Source organism: Canis lupus, chromosome 11 (genome assembly GCF_048164855.1).
Source record: "Canis lupus baileyi chromosome 11, mCanLup2.hap1, whole genome shotgun sequence".
Taxonomy (NCBI): domain Eukaryota; kingdom Metazoa; phylum Chordata; class Mammalia; order Carnivora; family Canidae; genus Canis; species Canis lupus.
In genome coordinates, this window is record NC_132848.1 from 14,007,274 (window position 1) to 14,031,896 (window position 24,623).

Genomic DNA, 24,623 nt, shown 5'->3' on the forward strand with positions numbered 1-24,623 from the left:
CTTCCCATCTCTCTCTCTCTCTCTCTCTCTCTCTCTCTCTACCCCTCTCTTCCTCTGTGTGTGTGCATGCATGTGTGTGTGTCTTTCCCTCTCTTAAGAAAGGTTACAAGGGACACGGTTGCCTGGCTGACTCAGTCTGAGGGGCATGCGACTCTTGATCTTGAGGTCACTGGTTGAGGCCCCATGTTGGGTGTAGAGATTACTTTAAAAAATAGAAACTTTTTAAAAAAGGAAGGTTGCAAGGGTCACAGGCCTGCAGTGCCATTATCAGCTGAATCCTCCCCTGTTCCATTAACAATGCCCGAAGGAGGTCTTTTGCTCAGGATTTTATGTTGATGATAAAAGGACAAATGCTGTAATTGCATATTGTTACTCCACTCTCAGTCTAAGTAATCATTCATAGCACAACACTACAGATAATACTTTGGGTGTTTCTGGTATTTGCTCTAATCCTTCCTTGTTAAGGGACAGGCAAATCCTAAGCTGGGAGGACCAGAGGGAGAATCCCTGCCCTCTCCTGTCTAGATCTTCTTTATTTTTCTCTCTTCTTTGCTTGGTGACCCTCTTTGGAATTTCCCACTCCCTGATGGACCGGGATTTACACACTACAATTTTTTTTTTTAAGGTTTTATTTATTTATTCACGAGAGACACAGAGAGAGAGTCAGAGACACAGGCAGAGGGAGAAGCAGGCTCCATGCAGGGAACCTGATGCGGGACTCGATTCCAGGACCCCAAGACCATACCCCGAGCCACAGGCAGATGCTCAACTGCTGAGCCACGGAGGCGTCCCTACACACTACTATTTTGTTAGTGCGATTGCTTAGAATTCAAACTCTATTCACAAAATTTTTATCAATACTATTTTATACTCCTAACCAGTGTTGTTTCTCATTTGAAATTGATGACATGGTAACACTTGGAGTAGTTGGTTTCACTGGTGTATGTTCTTTAAATAACAACCAGAACTTCCTTTTCTCTTTCTCTTTCGCACTGTCCTCCAACCTTGTCTTTTTTCTTTTTTTCCAAAAGAAATTAACATTCAGGCTCAGTGCTAGCTGAAAAATATCTTTCCTTTTGATACTGATGTTCCCATCACTGATCGGGTCTCATGGTTCTTGGCTAAATGACAATTTGGTGGCTTCATAATGGCTTTTGTTTAAGCAAAATCAGCATTGTTAGCTATCAATGATTGTTTGGTGCTCCAGAAAATATCCTCATGTTAGATGTTTGATGCCAAAGAACATCTTTCTTCAAACAGAAAATGAAATGTTTCAGTAATGTTTGCCTTTTGTGGGAAAGAAAAAAAACATCATATTCTTGAATGTTTTCAGGGACAAGTGGAGATGTCTTGTAGACTACAGCTTGGACTGAGTGATCTAAATACCAGCATCATTGGTGACAACGTGAGAAATGTCCCAAGGTGCCCTAAGTTCTCTTCTTTTTCACTCTTGGATAGCTGATATAGTAGTAGGATGGTGCCAAAATTCCTGAACTCTTACTTTGATTTACCCTCTCTGAAACCTCTAGTCATGAGAGTAAGGGTGTAGAGTCAAAGAAGTCAAGCCTAGCTCCACTATTCCTAGGTAATAATACCACCATGGGGTGCTGGGAAGATAGAGGAAGCAAGGGACCACTTACCATAGTAGCTGCACAAAGACATTCTAAGAATCATTTTAGTTGTCATCATAATCGACATTTGCTGAGTGTTCAGTGTCAGATATTACATTTGTAAGTTCTATGGATTATTTCATTTACTACTCATAACCATCCCATGAAATAGGTACTATTATAATTATTTTCATTTTATAGGTGAGAAAACTGTGGTGACGAGAGGTTAAACTACTTGTATAGGGTCACATAGCCCATGTGATGGAGCCCAGATTCAAACTCAGGTAATTTGATGACACTATGCTACATTGTTCTGATAAATAAATGCTAAATATTAGCAAAATGTGAGGCTACCTCTGTGATTCTTTCAGACAGCCTAAAGCACTGGACATTCAAGGAGAAATTCCTAACTTAAAGAACTAAACTCAGAAGCCTTTTAATGGTGCCAAATGTTGGGGCTAAGCAGCTATAGTAGTGTCATCCATAATTATTTGCCACTGTGCTCGGAAAGGTAAAGCTTGACAAAAAAAGTTTCCACCAAGAGCAGCAATGAGTTCATTATGTAGGAGATTAGAATTGTGAACTGCTTAAATCCCCATTCAAGGACGCTAACACTTCTCCCTCCTCCCCAATTTCTTCCTTCTTAAGATGGCATCTGGTTGCAAAGGACTTTTAACACCTTAATGGTATTGAGTCCACAGCCGTATGTTCTATATGTGGCCCTCTATGTTTTAAAATGTGCCAGGATTTGTTTTAATCAGATATGGTAAGACATGCAAACATGGAAATGATTGTCATTAAGGAAAAAGTTTATATTTACAGATTCCCTAGAAATAAGAGGCATGGCATGACATACCGTACAGGGCCAAACTGGGTAGCACTAGGGTCAGTCAAGAATCAGAGGGAGCAAGAGGAAAACATGGATGAGAGCTTTTATTGTTTTTGTGGGAAGCAATGGGCCAGGAAGGATAAACAAACTAGACAAGCCTAGGGTGGCTAATTTGAATAATTTTTGTGGGTTCTGAAACATAGGAACTGCCCCTACTTGTCTGATACCTGGGTTAGCTGGGATAGCTGGGAGCTATCTAACCTTGAGAGGGATAATCTCTCTTCATTAAGTCCCCAAGATATCATAGCATAGGAAAAAATAAAAAATATTATTAATATACCCTAGCTAAAATGTGTCATCCCATTTGTCTCAGACATTGTCCTTGGTCTTACTAACTCTACTCTTAAAATGTCTGTAACTCATGGCGCCTTGGCCTGATCCAAGCAAGGAAGTTACTTCAGGGTGAGTCAGTTTTCTCCCTGACTAGGCCTCTCTGTTCTCCTTTGTACTCATGATTCTTAAAAGCTTTTAATTGCAACTCCTGTGCAACCCTAAGCTTACGTAGGTGGTCAGTAAACAGGTTGAGAACAACGGCAAAAAGAGGGCAACCTGTGCCCTTGTGAGATCACTAAAGAGGCTACCTTACGGTATGCCTTCATGCCAATAGCACTCAGCTGCTCAGTAGAGTCAAAATGGCAGCATGGTGCGGTTAGGCAGAGAGAGAGAGATTGGGTTAGCACTACTGAAATTTCATGAGCTCCTCTTTGACATGGAAGATACCCAGAAGTTTACTAAAGCCCTCTTTGAATATAAGAAAGAGGATGTCATCTGAGGTAAAGAAATATAAAGTGGTTTTTTTGCTCATCTGAGATGCAATGTATACATTGTTGGTTCCAATATACAGGGTGTATTTGATAATAATAATATTGAGAATAATAACAAAATAGACAAACTTCTAGGTAGACTAATCAAAACAAAAAGTGACCTAAAGCAATATTAGGAATTGTAAATGCAATCATTTAAAAAAATAATTAAACATCATAAGTAATTGTACATCAATGAGTTTGAAAATTTCAATGAAATAGGCAATTTTCTATGAAAAAAAATACCAAATTATCCTTTAAATATGTCAGAAATGTCCCTACTTTAGGATTAACCTTGGTTTCTTCTGCTTGGAATGTTCCTTACCCAGTTAGCTGCATCGTTAGGTCCATTCCCTTCTTACAGGCCTTTCCTCAGATTTACATTTTTGTGAAGACTGTCTTGGATGTTCAGTTTAAAGTCCAACCCTTCACAGAGATTTCACATCCCTCTTCTCTTTTTATTCTTTTGTTTAATAGCAAGCACTACCTAATACACTGTATATTTTACTTATCAATCTTGGTTGTTGACTGCTTTCTTAAGTGTAATCTATGAGGGCAAGGATTTTTTAAAATTTCTTAGTTCACTACTGTACTTCTATAGCCTAAGTGCCTGGCAGATGGGAAGCATCCATGAATATTTGTTATATAAATGATATAATTAACTAAAAAGTCCCCAAATTGCCAGATGGAATTCAATACATAGATAGATAGTGACCAAATAGATTGAGACAAGGGAGGCAAGAATATTCAACATTATAAAAATCTTCAAATTAAATGCCATATGCTCCTCTCAATAAAGCAGGAAAAAAAAAACCCTAAAAAATATACATAGAAAGCAACTTCTCCTACCTAATCAAGTGACTCTATCAAAAACTAACAACAAACATCAGTCTAAACGGTGAAATTTTAGAAGCACTTCAAGTAGAATAAGAAATAAGACAAGGATGCCCATAATCATCCTACTATTCAATATTGAACTTAAGTTCCTAACCAAAGAATTAATACAAGATAAAAGAGGTATACGAATTGGAAAGGAAAAAGCCAAATGTTTATGTGTAGAATATATGATTATCTTCCTACAAAATTCAAAAAACCCTCAGATAACTTGTAAAATTAAGAGAATTCAGAAGACTATCCAATCTAAGATTGATAGATAATAAAAAATACCATACCTAAATACTAACAATAAATATTAGAAAATATATTAAAACTTTTTAATTGGGCAAGACACTTATGAAAAATATTATATAATGCTGTTAAAGAACATAAAAAATATAATACAAGAACAAAAATATAACTGGGATATGTATACCAGATGATGCTGACCTTTGGAAAGGGAAGATAATGGAGCTGGCAGAGAAAATGTAGAGATTTTAATGCTTTACTTAAAAAAAGAAAAAATAGGGGCACCTGGGTGGCTCAGCGGTTGAGCATCGTCTGCCTCCGGCTCAGGTCATGATCCCGGGGTCCTGGGATGGAGCCCTGCATCGGGCTCCCTGCCCAGTGGGGAGTCTGCTACTCCTCTGCTCCCTGCTTGTGTTCTCTTTCTCTCTCAAATAAGTAAATAAAAGTTTTAAAAAATAATAAACTGAAGGGAATAAAATTTAATATTTGTTCATTTTGGTGGTGAATATTTATCATATATGTTTATTATATTTTCTATGTTTTGGGCCCCCCAAATATAAATAAATGCAGAGAGGGAGCTCAGTAATCTGGAAAAAGGATTTTATTTTTAAAAAAATAAACAAAGATGCTTTCACTGGCTTCTGGATCAATTACCACCTAGTGTGCATGACCATTTATAAATATTTTTAGAAATATTATAATATCTTTAAAATATCCTATCCTGGGCCTTTTAGACATGATCTGCTTCCTGGGCTTTGAAAGCATTTGAGGCCAGATAGTATAAACTACTGCAGTGGTTCCTGGGCTTTATTCTAGTAGATTTGAAAAGTCTATTCTCAGGTGGGGTTTTTTTGCAGAATCTGTACCCTGGTTTTGAAGCTACAAGTAGAGTATGAATATTCAGTGGCCAAGCAGGACTTGGCACGCTTGGACATGTAAGAAGATCTTCCAAAGCTTGCATTTTCTGCCTTCTGCTGACCTGTTTGGAAAGAGATCTATACCCAAATATTAAAGAAAGCTTTTTACTGGAAAAGATTCAAAATTCTATGGCATAGTGAAGCAGGCTCATGTGTTCTCAGAATTTTGCATTCTTTCTCCATTCTGAATTACAGGAAATTCTAGTGTGTGGAGAGGTTTTATTTTATCTAATTGTTCCAGAGTTTACACACTGTTCAGAATATAATTTATAAGTTAATTTAAATGTTAATGACAACCATCCAAAGGGCAAATTTGATATATAAATTATTAAATCATTCCGTCTGCATATTCTCTCCTTTTGGACAATTACTTTTTCCAAATAATACCAACCAATCAGACAACTATAATTACTTTGTGCTCTGCTAATAGAAGTCTGGTAAAGAGCTAGCAGTTAAAGAAATTCTTATCTGTAGCTACAAAAAAGACTGGTCCTTGGAATGCCTTGTAGACATATGTTCCATTTAAATAATGAAAAAAACGCTGGGTTTCTTCATCAGAGCAGTATAAACATTTTTAACTAAAATGCAGACATTTTGGGTTATTTTTAATTCACTGATCTACTTTGTAACAATTCTCAGCATGAAACTGCTTCTGTGCATGTAGAAGTCAGACAAACTCAGATGTGACCACACACAAAAACACATTCCAAACAAGCATTAAAGTGAGGAGGGAAATAAACTCAGAGTGTTTCTCCCTAACTCTTTACTAAAGGGTTTAGCCCTGACACAGAGCCACTGTTTGGCACAACTATGGGACTGACGGCTGATCTGAATTTGGTGTCCTTCTTTCTTCTCCTCCCTTATAGTCCAGATTCCCAAGCAGCCAGCATGCCCTTCAGAGTGTGCCCTATGGACCTAGGCAATGTCCAGCGCCTCAAAATGATCTTCCTATCACCTCTCCCACATCAAAATCCTATTTCTGCAGCGCTATGCTCTGAGGCAACAGCTCCAGGATAAAGCAATTCCTGACTAAATTGCTACTGATGAGACTCTACATGGGTCTGCCTTCAGAGGGCTACTCTCTAATAGCTGTCTAGACATCCTTTGCCTGCTCTCCTACCTCTCCCGGTAATCAGGTCACTTCAGGGACCCACAAGGCTACAGGGTTATGAAGCAAATTCAGGGCCAGGCTCAGAGCTGAGAGCCAGCTTTATCAAAGCTTTTGTCATGGTTACTCTAATATGCCCCAAATAATGCGGATTGGGTACATATTGCTATGAGAGTTACAAAGGGCCAGCCAAGCCATGTATGTCTAAGGCCACCAATTTCTTTGGTGTTCCTCATCTTAGATGGTACAAGATGGGAAATGTGAGGATAGCATTATTCACTTTCCAGATCCAAAAGCTGTCTTCCCAGAACAAAACAAAAAGTACCCAAGAACAATCCATGCTGACTTTGTCTTCCTGAGTATTTTAGAGGACATGGCAGTAAAAAGATCACAAATTATAATGTTGAAAAATACTTTCTGTGGCTCAGAGCCCTGAGAGCACTCTGAATGTCATAATAATTCTATAAAGTCTGTCAGACATTCAGAGGGGATTATCCTGGGATTTGAGGGAGGGAGACACAGCACAGTTACTGAGAGCTGCAAGAAGTCACTCTTTTGCAAAAAACATTAGACAATTCCAAAATTTGTAAGCATATAACAGTCAGAAAGAGTACCATAAATATTTTTTAAAGTGGACATTGGAAGATGAGATGGTTCTTAAAATTTAAAATATAAGGAAGAGTCATCTCCTTAGAATTCAGAATAGAACCTGGGTAAAGTCTATTTGTGTGTTAGATTTTTGGTGGTGGTGTTAGTTGTGTGTATGGTTTTTTGCTTTATTAAAATTTTTTTAATTTTTGTTTCAGCTAAAGACTGTAGAGTGTATCTTTGAGAATTAAATCCAAAGTAAATCCTGTAGAAGGATTATTTGGTAAATATACAGACGTTCAGAATGAGGATTTTTTTCTTTTCTTTTTTTTTTTTTTTTTTGTTTGTTTGTTTTTGCTTTTGTTTTCGTCCTGAGAAGTAATTATGTACAGGAAAGAGGATTGACCAGTAAAAGGACATGGTTTTGACCTTAGTATTAAAACTATTTGTGGAACATTATAGTTTCTTTCTGTAGTGTGTGTGTGTGTGTGTGTGCGATAAAAATCAATGTGCTGTAAATGAATGGGAATTTTAAAGAGTTTAAGGGACTTTATTTTCTCCATTAGAAAGTCATGGTCACCCAATTCCCACTGCAAACTTACATTCTGAGATATGAGTAAATAAATATCTAGAAGAAATTATAATTAGGGAGCAATAGTCGATGTTTTCAATTGCTCCTTTTGAGAAAAGAGGGTATAAGATATTTTGATGAGAGGTTTAACTTATCTCAGGGAAATTTTCAAATAGGTATAGTATTGATATATATGCAGGGCCCCTTGAATTTTTTATCTTAATAGCATTCTTACATTGTGAAGAAAACTAAGACTAACAAGCTTAAAAAAAAAAAAGGAATTTATTGCCTCACATAACTAACATATACATTTGGCTTTAGACATAACCAGATCAAGGGGCTAAAAACTCTTCTTGGGATGTAATCTCTTCATCCATCTGGTTTTCCAACTCATGGCTCTGTTTTCTCTTTGTTGGTTTTGCTCTCAGGCAGATTCTCCCCTTGTGATACCAAGATGGCTAAATTTGAGTTCTCTATCAGTACAACAATCCTAAAATTTTCAATAGAATGTCCCTAATTCTAATTTTCAATAGAATGTTCCTATAAAGCTCCAGTATTGAGTCTCATTAAACCACTGTGGGATTATTAAATTCAACACCATATCCATTATGGAGTTATGATAGTATATAGTACACTTTGAGTAGATTTTTCATTTAACTAAAAAGTTGAGTGTGAGTTCTTGTTATGTGGTAGCACACAGCTAGTTAATTGTCCATTGATTCTTGGGGTTCAGCCATTGTACTTAATAAGGCAACAACACTCAGAATCTTGGAAGGACAAACTGGAATAAGAATGTGCTGACTTTACTTTGAGGCCTTACGTAGCTTCCTCTAAGAAAGTTCTAGTTCAACTTTCAGCAGAACCACAAACAGAAGCACACACATCTTTGCTCAAAGGGTTTTTTCTGCCTAGTATCTAAGATAAATGATAGTCTAGTAATCTGGAGAGTTACAGAGGTACAGTATTGAAAAATATATACTCTCTGTTCTAGACTAATGTTAGAGCCAGGAAAAGCATGGAGGAATAAACAAATTAGGAAATAATTGTGGATAAAACCTGATTCCCAAGGATCCTCCTAAAGATCTAATGTTTACTTACTTATTGATAGAGTGAAAAAGATATGATTAAGAGTTGGAAAAATATTGTATATATAACAATGGCTCCCCACAGATGTCCACATCTGAGTTTCCAGAACCTGTCCATGGCAATATTTTGCAGGAGTGATTAAATTAAGGATCCTGAAATGAAGAGATTATCCTGTATTATACAGGTAGGCCCAATATTATCACAAGGGTACTTATAAGAGGGTTGAGTAAGACAAAGAGATATGACAGCAGAAACAGAGGCTGGAGTAATGCAGGGTCATGAGCCAAGGAATGTGGATAGTTTTTAAAAATTGGAAAGGCAAGAAAACAAATTCTCCCTGACAGCTTCTAGTATAGCTTCACCAACCCACTTTAGACTTCTGACCTACTGAAATATAAGATAATAAATGTGTGGTATTATAAGACACCGAGTTTGTGGTAATCTCTTATAGCAGGAATAGGAAACTAACACATGACAGAGGCAAATAAGGCAAATGGAAAAAGAAAGGTAAATAGAAACCTTAGGATGGGGGCATTTGGCTGGCTCAGTCAGAAGAGCCGTAACTCTTAATCTCGGGGTAGTGAATTCAAGCTCCATGTTGGGTATAGAGATTACTTAGGGAAATAAAACTTAAAAATAAATAAATAAGAAACCCTAGGATAAACAGAACTAAATAAAAATACATGGAAGGTCTAACTATGAAACAAATTAAAGTGCAGCAACTGCTTAATAAAGATCAAAGGGAGTTAACAAAAGTGTAACAGAGTACACATTTTCACTCAAAAGGCCAGAGGTTATTACTCTGAATTTGCAATGAAGGAAATAGAATTTTGGCACAATAAATTGGCCTGGCACTAAATAAAATTTACTACCATAATAATACAATAATATGAAGATTATATATAGCTCTTCACCTTTTAGAGTTAACTTACAATAAAATATTGAAGACTTGGTTGTGTTTGTAAGACAAAAGGCAAATTTCAACATCTCTGACAGTGAAAATTTGCAGTTTCATTGACAGAGTGTAGGTTACAGAAAGAATGAAAAATGAAAAAAATAGATGTGTTCATACCATCATGTTAACATAATGGGGAGTTAAGAGATTGTTGAAAGTCAATAGAACAAAAAATAGAGATCTATGAATGTCGATTACAGCTATAAAGATGTACAGTAGAAGAACTAAAAATAACATAATTATTAAACATATGAAGGAGGATAGAAGATGAGAATAATGTAACTGAAATAAATTTCCATTTTTCTTTTCAAGTTATGACTAGTTTTTAACTTATCAGTCTTAGGCCGTATCTATTATCAACAAATACCTTTTGGTTAAGCTAATGTCCAGAAGAATTCAGGTCAGAAAGAGTTAAGGATCCCTGGGTGGCGCAGCGGTTTGGCGCCTGCCTTTGGCCCAGGGCGCGATCCTGGAGACCCGGGATCGAATCCCACGTCGGGCTTCCGGTGCACGGAGCCTGCTTCTCCCTCTGCCTGTGTCTCTGCCTCTCTCTCTCTCTGTGTGACTATCATAAATAAATAAAAAATTAAAAAAAAAAAAAAGAGATTGGGCAGCCTGGGTGGCCCAGCGGTTTAGTGCCGCCTTCAGCCCAGGGCCTGATCCTGGAGACCCTGGATGGAGTGAGTCTCACATCGGGCTCCCTGCATGGAGCTTGCTTCTCCCTCTGTCTGTGTCTCTGCCTCTCTCTCTCTCTCTCTCTCTCTCGCTCTCTCTTTCTCTCTCTATCTCTGTCTCTCATGAATAAAATAAATAAAATCTTAAAGAGGTTAGCTGGGATAACAGGATGAAAAGTGAGATCAGAAGAAGCAGAACTTCACTGGTAAATTCTATCATGCATCTAAGGGGAAAAAATGGTAATCTCACACAAACATAGAAATTAAACAGCAAAAGGAATACTTTGCTACTCTTTTTTTGAGGTCACATTATTCTGATACCAAAATCAGACATTATAAGGATAAAGAAGTATGAAAATTTGAAATTAAATATAAAATTAAATCCTATGGCAAGCAACAAACAAAAATGTAAATACATCAGGACAATGAGATTTGTTCTAGGAATGCAAGGTTGGTTTAATATTCAAAAGTCTGTAATTTGCCAAACTAAAGTATAAAAAGCATATGATCACCATAATAGATGCTGAATAAGCATCTGAAAAAATTCAAGAGCTGTTGTGATTAAAAAAATCATTGGATATATCTATGGAAAACTTAAACTAATATCATACTTACTAATGAAAGACTGAACATTTTTTCCCTGTCATTAGAACAAAGAGAGGGCTCTTTTGTGGTTACTGCAGTGCAAGGAACCATGAGCCTCAAAGTCGTCACCCATGAAACCCTGTAGGAGTCAGTGCAGGAAGTTCTGGTAGGGGCCCGGCGCCAGCCCTGGAAGTTTTTGGAGATGTGGTTGCTGCAGATCAGCTTGAAGAACTGTGACCCTCAGAAGGACAAATACTGCTCGGGCACCATCAGGCTTAAGGCCACTCCTTGCCCCAAGTTCTCCGTATGTGTTTTGGGGGACCAGCAGCACTGTGATGAGGCCAAGATTGTGGATACTCCCCACATGGATATTGAGACACTGAAGAAACTCAACAGGAATAAAAAAAACATTAGTCAAGAGCTGGCCTAGAAGGATGATGACTCTTTGGCTTCAGAATCTCTGATCAAATAGATCCTGCAAATCCTAGGCATAGGCCTGAATGAGGCTGGAAATTTTCCTTCCTTGCTGACCCACAGTGAGAACATGGTGGCCAAAGTGGATGAAGTGAAGTCTACCATCAAATTCCAGGTGAAGAAGGTGCTGTGTCTGCCTGTGGCCATGGCCACGTGAAGATGACAAATGATGAGTTTGTGTACAACATCCACTTAGCTGTCAGTTTCCTGGTGTCATTACTCAAGAAGAATTGGCATAATGTCTGGGCTTTATATATCAAGGGCACCATGGGCAAGCCCCAGCACTTGAACTAAGGCACAGTTTAATAAACCATAGTGGTACCAAAAAAAGGAACAAAGTGAAGATATTCACTCTCACCACCTATATTCAATACAGCCAGTGCAAAATACAGCAAGAAAAAGAAATAAACAGCATATAGATTGGAAATTTAAAAATCTTTTTGACTTCAAACATAGTTGTTTATATAGAAAATCAAAAATAATCTACAAAAAAACTATTAAAGTAAGTATGAGTTTAGCATGGCCATTGGATACTAGGTCAATATAGAAAAAATAAAATTAAAAGCTAACATTTCAAATAGCATGAAAACATGAAATACTTAATAAATTTAACAAAATATGTATAAGTTTTGTACACTGAAAAGTACAACACACTAGCAAGAAAAATTAAAGAGAAATCTAGAGATAACATTTGTTGGATTACTCCTCTCTGTCCATGGAAGCCACTGAGCAAGCATCCTTAACGTCTCCCCTACCACCACCGTTGTATCTAAGTCACTGTCTCCCAAAGAGCCTGAGCAGCTGCGGAAGCTCTTCATCAGAGGTTTGAGCTTTGAAACAACCAATGAAAGACTGAAGAGCCATTTTGAACAATGGGGATTGCTTACAGATTATGTGGTAATGAGGTATACAAACACCAAGCGCTCCAAAGGCTTTGGGTTTGTCACATATGCCACTTTGTGGGGGGGGGGGTGGTGGTGGTGGAATGCAGCCATGAATGCAAGGCCACACAAGGGGGATGGAAGAGCTGTGGAACCAAAGAGGGCTGCCTCAAGACAAGATTCTCAAAGACCTGGTGCCCACTTAACTGTGAAAAAGATTTTTGTGGGTGGCATGAAAGAAGACAACAACATCATCCAAGAGATTATTTTGAAGAGTGTGGGAAAATTGAGGTCATTGAGATCATGACCAACCAAGGCAGTGGCAAAAAGATAGGTTTTGCTTTTGTAACATTTGATGACCATAACTCCGCAGACAAGCTCTCCGTAGACAAGCTTGTCATTCAAAATCCCTAGTGTGAATGGCCACAGCTGTGAAGTAAGGAAGCCCTATCTAAGCAAGGGATGAGTAATATTTCATCTAGCCAAAGAGGTCTAAGTGGTTCTGGAAACTTTGATGGTGGTCATGGAAGTGGTTTTGATGGGAATGACAACTTTGGTGGTGGAGGGAAGTTCAGGGGGCGAGGTGGCTTTTGGTGGCAGTTGAAGTGGTGGTGGATACGGTAGAGGTGGGGATGGCTAGAACGGATTTGGTAATGATGGGAGCAACTTTGGAGCTATAAGCTAAAGCTATAAGATTTTGGCAATGACAACAGTCAATCCTCAAATTTTGGACCAATGAAAGAAGGCAATTCTGGAGGCAGAAGCTCTGACCCCTATGGTGGCAGAGGCCAATACTTGGCTAAACCACAAAACCAAGGTGCCTGTGGTGGTTCCACCAGCAGCAGCAGCAGCTATGGCAGAGGTAAAAGGTTTTAACTACTGCCAGGAAACAGCTTAGCAGGAGAGGAGAGCCAGAGAAGTGACAGGGAAGCTACAGGTTATAACAGATTTGTGAACTCAGCCAAGCGCAGTGGTGGCAGAGCCTGGCTGCTACCAAGAAGACATGTTTTAGACAATACTCATGGGTAGGGACAAAAAACTTGAGGACTGTATTTGTGACTAATTGTATAACAGGTTATTTTAGTTTCTGTTCTGTGGAAAGTGTAAAGCATTCCAACAAAGGATTTTAATGTAGATTTTTTTTTTTTGCACCCATGCTGTTGATTGCTAAATGTAATAGTCTGATCATGACACTGAATAAATGTCTTTTAAAAAAAGAGAGAAATCTAAATAGAGAAATAAAATGGACCAGAAAAACATTACTATTAATGTTTTTAATCTTAATACTATTAAGATGTTACATCTTCCTAAATATATATGTACGTTCAATACAATTCTATTCAAAATATCTTGAATAGGTCTTTGGTAGAAGCTAATATGTGGATTCTTAAGCATTTATAGAAATGCAAAGAGCTTGGAAGAGTCAAAACAATTTTGCAAATACCAATGATTCACGATTCACGATTCACACTACCATTTTATAATGCGGTCATAATCAGGACACTGCGATCTAGCATAGAGATAGATATATAATAAGTCAATGACAAAAATAGCAATCATAAGTGGACCCAAACATGCCTGTTATTTTTTAAAAATAAAAGCACCATTTTTGGAAAAGCCAGTTGCAAGAAAAACTGGAAAATGTAGCAGCATTAGGTGAGATATTGAAGACACCATGTGACAACAAAGAGCATGAGAGGCAGAAAGAAGCAGCCTGTTGAGTTCTGGAGGCCCGACTGAATAGACCACTTTCCTATTTGGATGAGCCCCAGCTCTCCTTGGAATCCCTTATGCCCTCGTAGCAGACAGATGTGTACGAAGTCACGTGTGACTACAGATCTATAATTGTTGCTGTATCCATCCATTTGTGTACATAGTAAGCTAATCATAAGGTGTCTCCACCTGTAATCCAGTCCCACAGGGTTCATCCAAGCCGTCCCTTCTTGCTCATCCTGTAACTTCCCTCGCCAACAGGGAGAAACCTGGCTCGTAACATCCACCATCCATTCATTTCCTTACCTGTTCAACCCTTTCATTTTTTTAATTGGGTTGTTTATCTTATTATTGAATTGTGAGACTTCTTTAATATTGTGGGTTTGTGTTTTATCAGGTGTATGTGTTACAAGTGTTTCCTCCCAGTTCATGACTTGCCTTTTCATTTTCTTTCAAAGATCAAGAGTTTTTCATTTTGATGGAATCCAATTTATTGATCTTTGTCTTTCATAGTTTGTGTTTTTTGTGTCCTAAGACATTGGAGCCTAACCCAACATCTCAAAGATTGTCTCCTATGTTTTCTTGCAGACGTTTCATAGTTTTAGTTCTTACATAATTTAGGTCAATGATCCATTTCAAGTTAATGTTTGTCAACTTCATTTTCACAAAACAACTTTATTTTTGCATTCCTATTTATTTTGTTATATAATATTCAAAGTACTTTATTACAGTAACATGTGCAAATATCATAAACAGCTTGGGAAAGCACAACTGAGTCTTAGCAAGTGTACTACTCAACTGGGAGAGAAGACATGTAGAGTACACTAAAGAATAGCCTCCCTAGACTTGGATCTTCAGCACTGTGGTCTTTTTTTCTTTTTTAATTTTTTATTTATTCATGAGAGACACACAAAGAGGGGCAGAGACACAGGCAGAGGGAGAAGCAGGCTCCCTGAGGGGAGCCCCACATGGGACTCAATCCCAGGACCTCAGGATCATGCCCTGAGCCGAAGGCAGATGCTCAATTGCTGAGTCACCCAGGAGTCTCAGCACTGTGGTCTTTAAAGGGAAGATTTTACTGAGGGAATGGAGAGCTTGGGTTGATCTGGAATGGAAGTTGGGCTAAAAAACACATCTACCAGACAAAAACAAGTGAAGCAGTAGATGAGTTTTATGCATGCCAACCAGCCCAAAATTATATCTTTATTTTCGGATGCTACAATTTCAGAAAAGTTGAGAAACTAAAATGGGGCTTTATAAACTTTTTCAGAGTTTATGATTCCATGGCAGTTACCTCAATAATAGTCAAGTGAAAGAAGTTGTTAGATTTTTTTTTTTCCTATTTTGCACAGATTTCTATTTTGTTTTCCAGTGTCCCTGTAGCTTCAAAGAAAGGGAGTAAAAGTTGGGAATCATGATTGAACAGATACTCTCCTTGAGGAAATTAATCATTTATGAGTATGCCGAGCAATACGTGTGGAAGATAGTGTTTGCTGCCTAAGCAATAGGTCCTTTCCTCCTCTTCCCTGGAAACAACCCTGACTTATACCAGTACCTACATGCCCAATGTAGCAGACACTAACATAGCTACAAGGGGTTGCCAGCTGCAGAGACCCAGAGCTCGACCCCTATCCTGCTTGATCTCATCTCAAGAAAACCTTGTAGCTCTGAGGCATTTATCTGACTTACCACTTCTTTGGCTTATAGGTAAATGAATAAATGGTGACAAGGCATGTGACATCATAGGGGGATACAGATTCACTTTAATTAAGGTTGACTCATGAATTGCCTCATTAGGTTGATTCACATTTACATATCTCAAGGGAGACACTTTCTCCAGTGTCCTTGGAAGACAGTTTACCATCCATACTGGTTTAGTTCTCCTAAGTCAAATTTCTCTCTTTAAAAGTGAGCTTGCAATATTGCTTTGCTTACCTTAAAAATATTTCTAAGCTTGAGTGATGATGTGCTATTGAAGAAAAACCTTATTCAATCTGATTTAATTAAATCGGTAGTCTCATTTTATGATTTAGAGACACATAATCTTAGAATATAATCATTCTGGCTTATTATTAATTTGGACTATGTTGAGAAAATCATCTTTGCTATTAAAAGAACCTGGCAAATTTATCCTCTGAATTGTGAACAGGTAAATTTAATTATCGGTCTCTTTAAATTTCCTTTGGAAATATCCTTTCAAACATCAAATCATAAAAGCCAACCCTGGTGATTTGACTGACTTAAAATGCAATGATCAGTAGGCACAAAATAAAGAACAATTTAAACTGCTGTTCCAGATAAATTTGAGAAGACATAAAAATGTAACAAAAAGAAAATAACTTACCTCAACTCCATCATTGGAAGGCATGGCTGGAACAGAAATCAGCACTAATGCCAAACAAGAAACATGAAAGTCATTGACCGCCAACCATAATTTCACAAAAGTCAAAACTGAGGCTCAGAAAGGCTGAGTGATTAACTTTTGATCATATTTCTTGTCCTTGGCAGGAGTCTAAATCCAGGTTTTTTTTACTTCCAGTCATATGGTTGTTGTTTCCATTAAATTGCCTCTAGTAGGGCTGATCACATCTGTTATGGAATTCAGTGCCCAATCTAATTGGCTAGTCATCATTACTCAGGTGATCAAAATGATTAGGAAGGTTAACCTTTCTGTTTCATTCAATTCTGATAAATGGATCTTAACCCTGTCATAACCGCCCTGGGTTTTCGGCTTGGTTATGTGAACATAAGTCCATCAACCTTTCCAGTTTTCCATTTTAGTCCTGGGAAAAAAGAATTAACAGAGTTTAATATAGTATGTAGAGTTGTATAAGTTAAAGAATGAGAAAATCTCACCTTGCCAAAGCACTTTGCAGATGATGAAGTGCGCTCATAAATATCATAACTCTATGAGCTACGATTCCCACATTGCAGGTAAGGGATATCAGCTATCCGGTTGAGTTGAAGAGGCAGACTAGAAAGTTCTAGGGCAGCCCGGCAGCTCAGTGGTTTAGCACTGCCTTCAGCCCAGGGCATGATCCTGGAGACCCTGGATCAAGTCCCACGTCAGGCCCCCTGCATGGAGCCTTCTTCTCCCTCTGCCTGTGTCGCTGCCTCTCTCTGTGTGTTTCTCATGAATAAATACATAAAATCTTAAAAAAAAAAAAAAGTTCTTCTATATTCAAGCCCAATGTTCTTTTCATAGTCCACCTTTTGCAAATCACTTAAGAAATGATTTACTTTCCATTCTCATGGGTATAATTAACTCATGTCCAGAAAGAAAATGAGTGAAGGCCAACTGCTTTTCTCATCTATTATTATTATAATACTTGGAATTATAGGAATAGGAATGTTTAAACATTTCTACTAAAATGTATTAATTCACAACAAAGAGATTCTGAGCATTTACTTATGGACTACAAGCTGTTAGTAATGAAGGGACAAACCGTTACTGGGAGTAATTTGTAAACTGTAAACACTGGTGTTGTGTGTTATTATTTTAAGAGGAAGCTCACAAATTAGTCAGAGGTTATAAATTCCTGGATATCACTAGACAAAGGCCCAAGCTAAAGACTCAAAAGTGCTCACCTAAAAGAAATCTTCCCAATTGCCCGTTTCAAGAATCACTGCCTCAAGATAAGGAAATTTAGGAGGGAGACATTAACCCACGTACTACACATCACTTCATCAATTTAGTGTCAAAGCAAGACAATCATTTTAGAAAAGGTTAACGTTTCAGGATACAAAGAGAAGTCTTGAGGGTTTTTTCACTTTGTTTTGTTTTGATATTTAGCTTCCAGGAACCTAAAAAGGGCTTGACTTGTCTGCAGCAAGTAAATATAAAAGAAATATAAAGAAATACAAAGAAGCCTCCAGAGGTGCCTTGATGGCTCAGGCAGTTGGTGGAGTATCTGCCTTCAGCTCTGGTCGTGATCCAGGCCCCAGGATGAGCCCCACATGGGGCTCTCTGCTCAGCTGAGTCTGCCTCTGTCTTTCCCCTCTCTTCCTCGCTCTCTCTCTCAAATAAAATCTTTTAAAAAAATAAGCCTCTAGTTTCTTTTTCAATCATATGGCAATTCCCTGGTCCCTCCTACTTTCCCCTTGCAATTGCAGAAAGATGACTAATGGGTTTCATACAGAAGAGCTGCCAGTATTGGAAGGCATCTGACGTGATGATGATGGGGCCAAATTAGAGCATTTACATTTCAGCTTCTTCCTTTTTGTTGTTGTTTTACAGAAGTGAAAAATACTGATAGTGTTGATACAGTCCCTAGTAAAGCTCAGGTTATCATTTTCAACTGTTACACCAGGATACTTTGAGCGGAAAATTTTTAAAAGATGTTTTATCCTTAGTACATTAGTTAACCTTCGGCTCAGGTCATAATCCCAGGGTCCTAGGATCAAGCCCCACATCAGGCTCCCTGCTCAGTGGGAAGCTTGTTTCTCCCTCTTCCTCTGCTGCTCCCTGTGCTTGTGCAGTCTCTTTCTCTCTCTCGAGTAAGAAAAAAAATAAATAAATAAAATAAAATAAAATAAAATAAAATAAAATAAAATAATAAAATAAAATAGGTTTAATGGAATGCAGATAAATGAGATGTGATCAGTGAGTGCTTTATCATCAGTACACTTTATTCATATCAAAGAATTTCCTCATAATTCAAGGCCATCTCAACCATCTATCATTAACTTCCAGTCTAAGAAATGGAGAAATCCATTAATAAGCACTACTTGTGAAATGGGAATCTACATTCTTTTAAATCAGTGAAACACTGTAGGCATAGAACCTCAGCATATGTGATTGTTGTCAAGCAACTGGGTAACCACTCACTTTATTGAGTGGCAAATAACAAAGGAATGTAAACAGGTATGAAGTGCTGGCCCGCTCAGCTAAGTGGCCTTTCCTTCCTCTGTCTACCCTGGGCATCAGGGTCCTGGCTACAAACATTAACTGGGTCCACCAAATTTGAATATTGTACCTAATTAAAATTTTTGAGGGTTTGTTTGCAAAAGCACTAAGTTAGAAGAACGAAACCTCTATGGAGGTTTAATTAACAGGCATAAATATACACAGTGAATTATAAATTGCATAATAGGAATAAATATTCATAACACATTACAAATCCCACTTCACTGGGCATCAATAAAACACAACAAAACTACTAATGTGGGCAGATTCTTTATCCTCTATGTTAAATATAATTTTAAAAAGGAACACTTGGGTGGCTCAGTGGTTGAGGGTCTGCCTTTGGCCCAGGGCTTGCTCCCGGGTCCCAGGATCGAGCCCCACATCAGGCTCCTCTTGACGAGCCTGCTTCTCCCTCTGCTTATGTCTCTGCCTCTCCCTCTATGTCTTTCATGAATAAATAAAGAAAACTTTTTTAAAAAAAAAGGAAAATTGTGACTATAAAGCAAATATAAAATTGGCACATATAAAAGATTTTATTTAACTCATTAAGTAATGAGAGAACCAGTGAGATGTTAGAACAATTCAAAATGCATTTAAGAAGCATGGGTATTTATAGGAAATTTATCAAAGAAATGGTAAGATTGTTGGTGTAGATATAAACCAATAATGACCAATAAGCCATAAATCTCTGGCCTTACCTGTTCCACCAACCAGTCTCCACCACCATCTCAACCTGATAAAGAATTTACTAAGCCTGGGCCTTTAATCAATAGTAAACATTGCTATGAACTAAGTACATTCCCCACACAACCCTTGAGTGGCCTTTGCCTCTGTTTATATTGAAAAATATGCTGCCCATGGTGTGTGTGTGTGTAGGGGCGGGGGGTATGCGTGTGTCTTATTTCCAAGTTTTGAAGTTCAGGGTAATGTTTCTGGCATGTTTTTTCCATACTTAGGTTCTTCAGGACCATAATCTAGGTAGGCCCAAGCATCAGATAAATATTCTAATCAGCCAAGAGTTTTATTTTCTCTGCCTGCTTTATTTAATAGTCAGTCATTAAAAGTACAATATCTTTCAGGGCACCTGGGTGGCTTCATGGGTTAAGCATCTGCTTTCGGCTCAAGTCATAATTACCCCTGCCCAGCAGGGAGCCTGCTTCTCCCTTTCCCTCTGCCTCTCCGCCTGCCCATGATCACGCTCTCTCTCTTACTCACACTCAAATAAATAAGATCTTAAACAAATTTTTAATCTGTAAAAAGTACAATAACTTTCAAATCCATCTACATAGATTTCATCAAATATATTTTCTATTGCTCTAAGTTTTCTGATTCTACTTAATTTTTTGCATAAATCCATGGAATTAAGGAAATGTCAGAGATGTGCCCGTTATGTGTGAATATTCATTGCTCAAGCTTCCTGAAAAATATCCAGCAGCACCTTCTGTGATTGTTTTTGGGGTGACTCTGGAGATCTCGCTAGCTTTAGGTAGCAGGGAGAAAATCCTATCTTTCAGGCTAACCTCTAACTTGGAAGACTTTCTCTCATTACTCAAAACCTATCTCCTCTGTGGTTATTTCTTGCTTTTTCACTTTATATGTTCCCTTCCCACTCTATTTCTTTGCTTTTCTCCAAATATAACCTGATAAAATCTGATCACTTTTCTACAATTTTTATGGTTACCTGTTTTATAGCCTCTTACATGTATGTCATTTAAAAATGGAAAATAAAGACTGTTATTTAATGCAATTATAACTCAACCTGAAATCATTCCTCATTCTCCAAATAAAAGATTAGTAGAAATTTGAAAAATAGAATTGAATCATCCTTTTACTTAAACTTTTAATTTAATTTCTGGTTATTCCTTTATGATAGTTCTAGAATTGGATTTATAGCTTCAAAGGTGATGAACTTTAGAGTCAGACCCAGAATTATGTCCCCCTCTCCCTATTTCCCCTCCTTTTCTGACTGGCTTTGTGACCTTGGTAACTAAGGCCTTGGTATGTTCACCTATAATGTGGGCATCATATCTTGCAGTTGTCAAATAATATATTAAAAAATTTAGCCCAGGCCTGTAGCTCGATAAATGGTAGTAACCAAAACCACCACCTGACCACTACCCCTACTACATTATCTATTCTATTCTATTTATTTTTAAAGGTTTTATTTATCTATTTATTTGAGAGAGAGAGAGAGCAGGAGACAAAATGTGAAGCAGACTCCATGCTGAGTGCAGAGCCTGATGCATTGCTTGATCCCACGACATTGAGGTCATGACCTGAGGTGAAACCAAGAGTTGGACGCTTAACCGACTGAGGCACCCAGGTGCCCCCATGTATTCTATTTCAATGTCATCTCTTCATAGAGACCTTCCTTGCCCATCACCTTTACCCCACATATTCCCTATCAAAGTTCTTGGTTTGTTTCTTTTAAAGCATTTTTACAATCCATGGTTGTTTATCTTTTCTGTCTTGTCCATGGGACTGGAAGCTTCAACAAGCAGAGGTAATAGATATCTCATTCACCACTTTGTATGCCCAGTGCCTGGCATATAACAGATATTTAGTAAATATTTGACAGTAAAGGAATCTAAGCCCCACATAGGACTTCATCACTTAACATCATAGAAAGGATTTGTCAAAAAAAAAATGTGGAAACTCTTTTTCCCCTTAGCCTTTGCCACTATCAGGGAATAGAGAAAAGGATTTCTGGATGCGTAAATACTGCCAATTTTCTTTATGTCATGTGCCAAATGTATAAGAACATAGAATATTTCTGAATACTGTATAACTAGTGAATATTAAGATGTACAAACTTATTCGACTCAGTAACAACAATAACAAAACAATCTGACCTTAAAATAGGCAGAGGAACTCAACAGATATTTTTTCAAAGACATCCAAATGCAAATCAAAAGCACAATAAGGTATCATCTCACACCTGTTAGAGTGGCTACCAAGAAGATAAGAAATAAGTGTTGGTGAAGATGTGGTGAAAAGAGAATACTTGTACACTGCTGGTGGGAACACAAATTGGTTCAATCACTATAGAAAACAATATAGAATATCTCAAAAAATTAAAAATAGACCTACCTTTTGATCCAGCAATTCCATTTCTGGGTATATATCCAAAGGATATCAAAGATATATATGCACTCCCATGTTTATTGCAACATTATTATAATAGTCAAGATATAAAAGCAACTTAAGTGGCCATCTATGGATCAATTGTGTGTGTGTGTGTATACACACACACACACACACATATAAATATATGTATACACAAAATATTTTATATATAACAGAATATACGTATTTCATATATTTATAAATTATATTATATATAAGTATATATTTAATATTTGTATTAAAATATTTATATTTTATATATTTATATAATATGAACATAATATAATATATAATATATAAATATAATATAAATATATCATATTTATATTGTATATATTTAATATATAATATATATAATCCTGATATTTGGATGGATGAACCTTGAGGACATTATACTAAGTGAGATAAATCAGAGAGAAAAAGACAAATACTGTACAATATACACTATGTGTGGAATCTAAAAAGGCAAACTCAAAAACAGTGATTAAAATGGTGATTACCAGGAAGGGTTGGGGGACAGGACACATGTTATTTAAGGGTACAAACCTGCAATGAGTAATAAATAAGCCCCGGAGAGCTAATGCACAGTAAAGTGAATATGGACACTAATATTGTCTTATCATCATCAAACTTGCTAAGAGATTTAGCAAATCAATTATTATAACCATTAAAAAGAAATAATAATTGTGTAATGTAATAGAGATACTAATTATTGCTACAATGGCAATCATATTATGATTATGTATCAAATTAATGTGTAGAGCACATTACATTTACATGTTACATGTCAAATATACTTTAATTTTAAAAGATGTACAAAAGTCCATATATATCTAAATATAAATGAAATTGTTTAACTTACAAGCATTCTTAAATGCAAGAATTTTTTTTTAAAGATTTTATTTATTCATGAGAGACCGAGAGAGAGAGAGAGAGAGAGAGAGAGGCAGAGACACAGGCAGAGGGAGAAGCAGGGTCCCTGTAGGGAGCCCAATGTCGGACTTGATCCCAGGTCTCCAGGATCATGCCCTGGGCTAAAGGCAGGTGCTGAACTGCTGAGCCACCCAGGGATCCCCAAATGCAAGAAATTTATCAAGGTAGCTCACTCCTTAATCATATATTATGCATTTCTTCTCAAGGATGATAGATTAGATTCCTAGGTGTATAAATTATAGGTATCTATCACTCTCGTTTGTCACCCAACATTTAGATACCTTTCTTCTCTGCATTTCATTTAATATACCCAAGCCTTTAGCAAACTAAAAACAAAACAAAACAAAAAAACACATCAATACAGAAAAAATATATATGCTTATATGAACTGCGTGCTATAGTAAATGTCTGGGTTTGGTGCTGAAAGAGCTTTGTTTTCCAAAACATAGTCAAATGACATCTACAGAATTACTTCATAAGTCTACTAATCTGATAATGCCTGCCCTCATTATCTATTCTTATGCAATCTTCTGGGAATTCCAGCTCACTCTATCAGAATAAAACTAAATGGACATTGTATTCTCATCATTTCTATCCTAATGAGAAAGATTCTTGTTATTTCTGCATCTTAAATGTTTCAAACAGTCAAACTCAGGTCCAAGATGAAGCTTAAGGTCGAAGCCAATGGGAAAGACAAATACCTTCAAAACTGAAGGTAAAGTGGATCTAATAAGGCCTTGAGTTCTGGGTTGAAGAAAAGCTCTGAATTCATGATGGAAAACTTCAGAATCAACTCTTCTAACATAAGTATATTTGACATCAAGTCATAGGAATTCAAACAGATATAAATCTATATGCATCAGTTTATCCTCTTATTTTCTACACTGTTTGATGAAACTGCATAAAGGGACTATGTCTTATACTGTAGTTTCATTTGGCTACTCTTGTTTTTTAACATATTTTTCCACTTAAACAATTAAAATGAAGAGCCAAATAGGAAAAAAAAAAAAAAGAATATACATTGTAATATGAAACCATTTCAGGCATAACTTCTGCCTGAAATTGTTCCGTATAAATTAAAATGACACATAGGACAGATGGTGCTGAAGAAGTTTCACATGGGAATTTTAAAACTTAGTGATATGAATTAGTTGAATCTCATGTGCTTCTGTTGATAAAATATCAGAAAGATATAAAACCTTGAAAGTAAACATGAGTCACTATGTGGTCTTGGCCTAAAAAAATTGAACCTAGAGAATTTCATCTGGCAGATGGAAAAGCAATACCTTCTAAAGTCCATTTAAAATCATTTTGTTTTCTGGTGCAGTTACTCTGGAAAGCAGTATGAAAATTCCTCAAAAAGTTAAAAATAGAATTGCTTGATGATCAGGCAATTGCATTACTAGGTATTTATCCAAAGAATACAAAAATACTGATTCAAAGGGGCACATGCACCACAATGTTTATAGCAGCGCTACCAATAATAGCCAAACTATGGAAAGAACCCAAAATTCCACTGACTGATGGATGGATAAAGAGGATGTGCTATATAGATATATATAGATAATGGAATATTACTCAGCCATCAAAAAGAGTGAAATCTTGCCACTTGCAGTTATGTGGATGGAGCTAGAGGGTATTATGCTAAGTGAAATAAGTCAGTCAGAGAAAGACAAATA

The 24,623-nt window shown here is 37.1% G+C and overlaps 1 long non-coding RNA gene and 1 pseudogene across 1 annotated transcript; both read left to right on the top strand.

Moving 5' to 3' along the window:
* The first annotated feature begins 1,120 nt into the window (after positions 1–1,120).
* Positions 1,121–17,980, top strand: LOC140642145 (uncharacterized). The gene is made up of 4 exons (XR_012038690.1): positions 1,121–1,422; positions 1,812–1,894; positions 8,782–8,881; positions 17,773–17,980. It is a non-coding gene; the product is annotated as an uncharacterized lncRNA (long non-coding RNA).
* On the top strand, positions 11,021–11,679 carry LOC140600472 (large ribosomal subunit protein uL1 pseudogene; annotated as a pseudogene).
* Positions 17,981–24,623: the final 6,643 nt, after the last annotated feature.